Consider the following 9388-nt stretch of genomic DNA (forward strand, 5'->3'; position numbering starts at 1 on the left):
AAAACACATTGGGCCAAATTACACTTTCAGCGATGCCCACAGAATTTTAATTAACGTAATAGATCTAATTTCAGTTCTTTATGTGGTGGTTTCCTTTTGATTCAGGGAGGTGTTGAGCATTATATTAATAATTCTCTCTTTTGTAAGGGGAGAAAGTCAGTTTTTGCAGGTTGAATTTCATACCCACAGTGAGACAATGCATCGTATAAGAGTTTATCACTGGCATGCACTTTATGAAAGTGAAATTTCTGCCCTAATAATTTGGCCAAATGTAGTAAAACTGGTAACATCCACATCTGTCACACTGAGTGGCTTAATTATGCTGACATCCCCCTTTCCCCTACCCCAGTTGCCTTACCTGTTCTCTTTTTTGTTCTGTGGACATGTAAGAATCATGTAAAGGACAAAGATCTGAGTATATTAAATGAACGTCTTAAAATATCCACTAGAAAATATTGTAATAAAAACAAAATCCACCAAAGCTTTGCTAAGACTTTAGTATCAACTGTCACCATCCTCCTGGGAGGTAAGTAGTAATATCTATAAGCCAATGAGTTTATTTGAATTTAGTTTTTCATATGCATATGATTTTTTTTTTACTCAAAGGAGCTTGATAATGAAAGTAATACTCTATAAAAAATAACCTAACCTATGTCATTTTCATGTCTGAGGGTTTCAGGATTTGAATATAAATGTTTTTAGCATCTCACAAACTGCATACAAGGGTTAGAAACTTCCAGGAAAATGGAGTCACCTTTAGCATCTTGAGCTAAGATGGATCTGTAGTTAAAAATATATATTTATATGTATTAGCAGGAACTAGGGAACACTGACTGCTTAACACAAGCAGCTGTTAATTATAAAACTGCAGTCATTTGTATTTTACTAAAAATGTTGATATGGCTCTCAAAGAATTTTTAAGAAGACATTAAACCTCTTTCATCTCTGCATCTGATTTCTACATTTGCTATCTTCTTTCCCCTAAAGAATGCCTATTCTCCCTTCAGAGTCCTATGCAGGCTCATAAAACCAATAAAATATCTTTTTTGGAAGAAGCCAAAATGTATTTGAAGGAATTAGGGTTGATCTGGGAGATGCAATGCTGGTGTTATAGCAAATTACTTCTGTTAAATATGAATAGGATGAGTGTTCTGAATACTGTTCTGCAGTAAAATTTATGGTCATGGGTATGCACGTAGATGAACGTAGTACACGTATGGAGAAAGCTGGTTGCAGGTATCAGTAGGTGTTTAATCACGGTCATGCTGCAAGGAAATAAAAGATTGCCCAAAGACAATAGACTTTTCTGTAGAAGCTATAGACACCAGTACAGTATAAGATACATTTCTCATATTCAAGCCTGTCTTTTATTTTGTTTACACAACAAAGTTATTATGCTAATTACACGGTAATATGCAGCCCCTGAGGACTTTCTATGTTGATAGCATCTACTTGAGGATGCAGATTGGGAGCCAATATGTGATTATTACTATTGCAAAATAATATGATCGGAATGACAGTTTTGCCTTCTAGGGGAGTCCTCACTAGGCTCTTTGTTGCCGAGTGAGGTGTGTAATAGTGAACAAGAGGAAAAGTCCAGGAGAGTGTGGGAATTTTTTCACACTGTTTTAAAAGAATGTGGGGCTGGACAACATTTTGGATTAGAGTCAAGTGTGTGTGTGTGTGTGTGTGCGTGTGTGTGTGCGTGTGCGTGTGTGTGTATACACAGGAGACCTCACGCAGCAGCAATCTCATGCTAATATGTGTGCAACCTCACTAGGGGGAGCTCTTGGCTGGCTGTTCAGAGGCTTGACCATTGTCTGCAGGAGACAATTTTTCTTTGTTTGAAAATTTACAAATCATCAATGAAAATGCCACAGATATGGCAGAAGCTTTGGGGTCAAGTCACTGTCTCCAGTTGTGGCTTCAGTGGGATGGTGCTGGGGATGGTGGGGATGGGGGTCATGATGTCTTTGCCCCCTCTGCCCAGCAATTATTTTGGGGTTCTTATCATTTAAAAGGTCTCAGAACTATTGTAAATATTTCTTCTTACCCAGAGGTAAAGCTTCTCTGAAGCCTATTCTTTTTGAAAGGCTCCCCACTGAAGCTTGATGGTAACAATGAAAAAGTATACATTTTCGCAAGCCTTTTCTTTTCAATCTATACTCAGATCAATTAATTAAATGAAGATAGAAACATGATTGCCATGGATGACACTGTCATGCTGGTTTAAAAACTGGGAACTTTGTGATTACAAATGCATCTGGTTACAGGAGACTTTGGGGGGAAATGGTCAGCTGAAGAGACTTAAAAATTATTTGAAAATCTTTATAATGTGATCATTTTGGAGAGGAAAAGAGAAGACGCAGGCGCTAAGATAATGGTGACACTGCCTCAGGCAATCTGTGGACAATTTTATTGTTCTTATTCTCCAAATGTTCCCTTCCTACCCCTCACCAATTTTTCTTTTTGTCTTTTTAAATTGGAGGAAAAAAAATAAAGCAAAGTGCTTCTTTCCCTACCCATGTTTCCTTCCCTTTTTTCTCTACTCTAATGACATTTGGCAGGCTCGGCTGTGTAATGCTTGACTGGTTTTATTGTTGTCTGTTCCCAGTGGGGAATAGTTGACACTGCTCTCTGTTTCCAATTGATATCCATTTTCAACAATATTGCTTTCTATTAGATTCCTGCACAGTTTGTGCCAAGCAAACTGAATATTTACTGGGCTGACCGCAAAACCTTCAAATCAACAAACACTAGAATAAGCAAAATATGCGTTTTTAAGATCAAATGTTTTCAAATGCTTCTTTCAAAATTATTATTTTTAAATGCACTGTGAACTGTAGATTAAAGGATATTATATTGCCACTTGTGTCAGCCTATTTTTATTTGTTTATTTTCACACATTAAATAATAGGACTAAACATTGAAAGAATAGTTGTATACACTACCTAGGCAAAGTTAAAAGCAATTCAATTTTCTCATATTTAGCAATTCCTCCTTCTAAGCAATAAAGCGTATTTGCTCGTTGCTTTTTAATGCAGGCATAGTTAATAGTATCGTAGTGAGTAGAGCAACTGAGTCTGACAAACCAGAGGACAGACAACCATTTCAATCATCCTTGGTGGCCAGGGGCTGTGTGTCAGAACTGAGGGGTAGAAGATTGCATTTTTAGCCATCAAGAATATCAAATGGCCAGTGAATGACATAAAATTTTTCAATAATTTCCCTTCAATTTGCTAGCAGTGTTTTCAGAATCTTAACTGTGTACCCTACCTACCTCATAGGGCATCTGGCATATAAGAGAGAAAGGTGTTTGGTTTTTGGAGATTATCAAGAAAAGGATTAAAAAATAGAAAAAAGAAGTTTTACGACAAACGCCTCAGAAACTATTGCAATACAGTCAAACCTGTTTAGTTACTTTTAAAAAAGCTGTAATTCTTTCATAACAAAGTTGAAAGAGATCATAATAGACAGAATGTGTTTTTGCATGAAATTTATTGGTTAAGTTGATGTAATTATTGGTAATTCAAGCAAAGAAACCTGCACAATGAGGTAGAATTGGCTTATGTTAAGGGCAGTCTTAAGAAATGTTACCACCAAAATATACATTTTCAAATGATGTTTTAGACCACCAAACTCCCACGATACAGCAGATAAAACTGTTTTACAGACTAACAAGTCACAGGAAAAGTATTGAGAACCAGATGTTCCATCTAAAGAGTTTTCTCCTTCTCCAGTTCCTTTCTTCCTTTCATACTGATTATCTACACCAGCAGCCTCATTTCTTTCCAGGCAGAGACTAGTTTCCCTGTTACCATTTCTTGTGGCCACAGTACCTGCCAAGTGCTTTCCAAATATATCCTTTACCCTTCACAACAATGTCATGCTCTGAAACCTTTATTACATCTCAAACTATGTGTGCACTGCAGTTGAAACACATTGGAACCTGTAATGACTGTCTGCCATTTGAAGCATCTTAGAAAATGTGGTCAAGTAGAGATTGTGCAGGCCTGGCAAATAGAGGCCTGGGTCTGATATGCTGGTTGGTTCTGGGAAAATCCCTTACTCAGCTTCATTTTGCACCATCTGTGTCTCAGTTTTTCTATTTGTAAACCAGGCATAATTAAAACTGCCCACTGGGCCTTTCACAGGCATGTAGGGAGGATTAGCAAGTGGCTGCAAACCTTCCTTAGCTCTTTGAAAGAGAGGTGCTACAAAAAATTCAAGGCAGGTATCTTTCGTGCAAGACCTTGGCTGCAGTTACAGTTAAACCTCCCCTTTTTGAAATGAGATGTGGCATTCTTTGGCTAGAACACAGAGTACAATTCATCAACGGGGTCTCAATCAAAAAGACAATTTTCACAGATCCTGGGAATGCCTGGAAGCTCCTGGCCGAAACTGAACCAGCATAATAGGTGGATGATGTTGGGTGTTCTTGATGGGTGTTCATCAGACTCAGGGTTCAATCCAATACCGTCATTAACTAGCTGTGTGAACCTTGGCAAGAGGCTTTCCCTCTTTTAGCTTCCTCACTTGCAAAATAATGCACTTTCTGATAGTCTCACAGGGTTGCAGATGGAATAAAGGTAAGAAACATATGGAACTATTCAGAATGATACAAAGCATTATTTATGTCAAATGTGTGCTATTGGTGACTTTGGAAAACGGGATGAGATTGTCCCACACTTTCCCCTTTGACTAACTGGAATTGCATTAAAATATTGCAATACAGACTATTTAAAGAGTAAACAAACCCCATTCTTCCTATCATTCCTTATTCAGCTTTTCTGTCATTAAAGTTTGATTGTCTTTTTGGTTGAGTATACAGGCAAGCTATAGGACAGCTATTTCTTTCAGCATTTCGTTCCTGAAAAGTGCCATCAGATGGAAGATGCGTTTCACTCTTGTGGAAAATGACCATGACTTTTGATCCCAGAGTGTTTTCTGTCATAAACCTTGTCCAGGAATCTGCAGATAAAATCTACAGCATGCTAGCTGCACAAATGATTTTCTTAGTGTCCCTGGCACCTGAGACCATATGTCCTAATGGTATCAGAATTCAATTATGCTTTACTTGAGTCTACTCCTTTCCAAATGCAAATGATTATTTATCAAAGCAGTGAGTGTATAAATGATAAGAGAAATCAATTCCGTCGAGATCTGTTACTTTGGTGAATATTTCATTTAAATTGGATTGGTAAGGTCAAACTTCCATTTTCTCTCCATGGGTTGCCAGTCACCCTTGGGAAGTGGACTTGAAGCCAAGTCACCAGGGAAAACTGATGACCTGAAGTGTTGCAATCACCTTGGTGGTGGATACTGTAAGTGCTAGTGGGTGTAAGCTGGTTACACAGAGAAAAGTATTAGGCAAAGAAAAAAAGAGTGGAAGAAATCACTGTCTGTTCCCTTAATTCCATTTGGGTGAAATTAGGTTAAAACAAATTCCTCTATCATAGAAGAGGAGAAAAGACAAAAAAGTTTTTGTCTTAGCTTTTAAAGGCAAAGGGCCAGTTACATGCCAGTTCTCCTCCTTTCCTTCTTGTATACCACAAGCCTCTGTTACTCCAGATTGTTAAAGTGCAGGTATTAATCCAAGGCACTGGGCTTACTTTCATGTCATGCTTGTGTGGGGTTTAGAATTTTCACACATCCCTTGGAAGTATTCAGAATCTGGGGCTGAACCATGGCTGGGGTATGCTACCGTGTATCCGGAGCTCTGTAGCCCAGCAAGGAGGGAGCCCAGAGGCAGATGTTGCAAGAGATGAGACACTAGGTGGGAGACGCCATTCTAGGGGCTCTGAGTGGTGAACTGCACTGTGGGGTGGCAGAGGTTAGATGGCAGTCAGGTTGAGGAAACCAACAGGATGAAGGAGCCTGCAGCTGGCCTGGACCAGTCCCCCTGCTGTCTCGCTAACCGACTTAGTGAGGAACTATCGATCAGGAGCTCAGGCTCTCTGTCTCTAAAGAGGGTTTAGAAAAGAGGGCAATCTTCAGAAAAGTTGGAAGTAACAAGTAGAATAGTATGTGTAAAAACACGTTGTCCAAACCATCAAACAATGGACAAACCTAAAAGCTTCTTAGGACAAACCGTGAAATTGGCACAACTATGGAAACAGGAAGGCAGTCTGAAGGTTTTGAGCTGTAGTGTTGGAGAAGACTCTTGAGAGTCCCTTGGACTGCAACGAGATGCAACCAGTCTGTCCTAAAGGAAATCTGTCCTGAATGTTCATTGGAAGGACTGATGCTGAAGCTGAAACTCCAATACTTTGGCCACCTGATGTGAAGAACTGACAAAAAGACCCTGATGTTGGGAAAGATCGAAGGTGGGAGGAGAAGGGGATGACAGAGGATGAGATGGTTGGATGGCATCACCGACTCAATGGGCATGAGTTTGAGTAAACTCCGGGAGTTGGTGATGGACAGGGAGGCCTGGCGCGCTGCAGTCCATGGGGGTCACAAAGAGTCGGACACGACTGAGCAACTGAACTGACTGATGGAAACAGTCTGAAAGGTCTTCCTCGGCATGCAGCCCCAGTGCCCCTTCCTGCTCCACGCTGAGTGCACCCGCGCTGCCTGGCCCAGCGTCTCCTCAGCACTGCTGACCCCGCGTGGAGCCTCAGTTTAGTAAGGAGAGAGGGACTGTGAGTACCTAACTCACACACACACAAAACAATGTTTAGGGGTAGCACTTTCTAGATCTAACCTCTGAAACAGCTCAGGAAGCCAGCCAGCAGGGCCCTCCACCTGTGAAGTGTCTTGAGAAAGAGGCCGACTTTAAAATGTCTTCACAAAGGAATAAAATGTAATCAGCCCAGAGACAGATGCTGTAAAGTCCTGGTTTATTGTCTGTGGTCGGCTGAATTTCATAAAATGAAGAAAATCAAACCAGAGGTCTCTTTGTGGAGTCGAGGCGTGATTGTATTTTTAGTTTTCTTAACTAAATAAATCCATCAGTTGACAAAGAGGAGTGTGTAGTGGATTAGACAGAGAAGGTATGATTGAAGACTCGAAGGCAGGGTCAGTTCCAGAAACATTGATCACAGTCTCATTAGGGCTGGAACAGACGCAAAAATGAATTTGAAATGTGGAGAGGGGGAGCCGGGGCTGAGAGGAGGGGGACCAAAGGGAAATATCACTACATTTTCCAACAGTATGATGAGTAATACACAGATGAACTCAGACACTGAGATGCAATTCATCGGTTACATTCCTGACAGATACTGATCCAGGGTAAGCTGTTTCTATCATTTCAGTTTCTCTCTCTCTTCTTGTCTTCCTTGGTAAAGCACCATGAAATAATTTTTATTACATAGAAAAAAAGGTTTCCACTCCTGATAAGTGTCTTTCATAGTGTAAGACTGCAAAATATATTCCAAGTGAAGTCAAAGATGCTGTCAGAGACAGATGAAATGGGCATGGGACCATTATTGCCATTGGGAGGTCATTCATCTGATTCAGATATTAAGAAGCATATATTAACAATAAAAAAAGATCTCCAAAAGAGTCAATGGTGTATTTCATTAAGCTGGAAGTGAAGCTGACCACCAAATTGAATATTAGGAGAAAGTAGAATAGGCAAAAATGTAAAGTAACTCTTATTAAAAACTTAAATTTAGTCTTCAAGGCCCTTCATCAACTGCTCCACGGTCCTGTCCCTTGTCAAACTTCATCCCTCATTATTTTCCACTTGAAAAACTTTGTTCTTCAAACTCATCTTTCATTCGCTGCCCACTGCGTCCTTTCTTTGCTCTGATAGTTTCCTTTGCCGTCTTCTCACTCTATTTTCTTCTGTTGCAATTACATCGTTCATGAGCTGGGGGAGAGCTGCCTTGTGTCTCCATGAGTAATCCACTCTGGCGTTCAAGGGAGCCTAACAGTAAGCACTCCCCTTCCCCTTTTGAGGTCTGAACTAGTTGAGAAATATATGGAAATAGGACAGATAAGCCTAAAATATGATCTTTATTCTGATAAGGCTTGAGAATGTGGCCAGTGGATCTCCCAATCCAGGATCAGAAGGCCATGCCCACCCCACCTAGGGCAGAGCCAGCCCACCGCAGAGACCCCACCATCAAGCTTAGAGCAAGCTTACCCTGTGCTTTCCTGGGTGGGCTCACTCCCAAGAGTAGGAAGCAGGGACGGGTGTGCAGAGCCTCTTCCTTTCCTCAGGCTCATCGACCGGTGAGATATGAGCAGGCGGGGGAAAGGCTGGGAGGCTTTCACTGGTGGGGTTCTCCTACACGGAAAGACCTCAGGAGTAGGGGAAAAGCTATTGATCAACAGCAACCGACTTTAGAAACATTTCTTCAGGGGTCGTTCTGTCTGTGATGTCCTATTTTCATATATTTTGGTTCTATTGCAATCATGGGTGTTAGGAGATAAGGGATTTATTAAAGACATTAGGGCATTGCACAGTAGTGGGAGAAACTGAAGTCTCAAAGGGAGAGTCGGGTGGTCAGAGGATCATGAACCATGGGTGGACAGTCTGGGGAGGAGAGCTGAATATCCGACCACTTCCGGCTGCCACCGCGAGACCGTGAAAGGCGGAGTGTGAAGATTTTCTGGGAGTTGTTGCCCTGAGTAGCTCCCGCCTTTGCAGTCCTGTCGCTAAGAATCTGGCGGTGGGCCAGGGGGCTGCTGTGGGCCGCAGTGCCACAATCGGGGGGCCCCGGACCTGGGGATCCTCCCAGTCCTTGCCGTCAGCCTGTTGTCTAGTCTGTGAACAACTTGGGGAACAATGGATACTGCTTCTCTTTCAGTTCCTCCTTTGGTCAATTCCAGTCCGATGGAGAGGGGAGGCGATTCCAGGAAAAGTAGTTTTGAGCTTAAGCAAGCTGGCGATACAGCAATCCAGCAGTCAGCACCTTGACACCACGACATCCGCCTACTCCTAACCACACTTATGTCAAAGTGAAGCCGAGATAAATCCTGCTTCCGCTTAACACAATACGACTAAAAATACTGTACCCGTCCCCCTAAAATCTTCCATGGTCCCAAATGTCAATTTCCTCATCACTGGGGGATGTTCATTCCTTTTCCTGCCCAATCGTATTCACCCACTGGGATCCTGTAACTTAAATATGGACATATAATGTTAACCGTTGTGAATATGTCTCAGGTTTGATAGTACGGGAATCAGAAAGGAAAAGAAAGAATATATATATATTCATATCAAAATAAGGAAGAAATGCTAAGTTCTACAAGTCCTCTTTTCGGCAACTGGCCGCCATGTCATGTTCCCTTTGCCCTAGGCAAGTACCTTGACTCACCACCGTTTTGCCTGATGATGGGAGGCAACCTTTAAACCTTAACTTCTGCAGCGTCTGTGCCATTAGCAGTCCATCTATACTGGGTTACAGTAGCTTCGTATTTACTTTTATCCCAGAGC

Source organism: Ovis canadensis, chromosome 9 (assembly GCF_042477335.2).
Source record: "Ovis canadensis isolate MfBH-ARS-UI-01 breed Bighorn chromosome 9, ARS-UI_OviCan_v2, whole genome shotgun sequence".
Taxonomy (NCBI): Eukaryota; Metazoa; Chordata; class Mammalia; order Artiodactyla; family Bovidae; genus Ovis; species Ovis canadensis.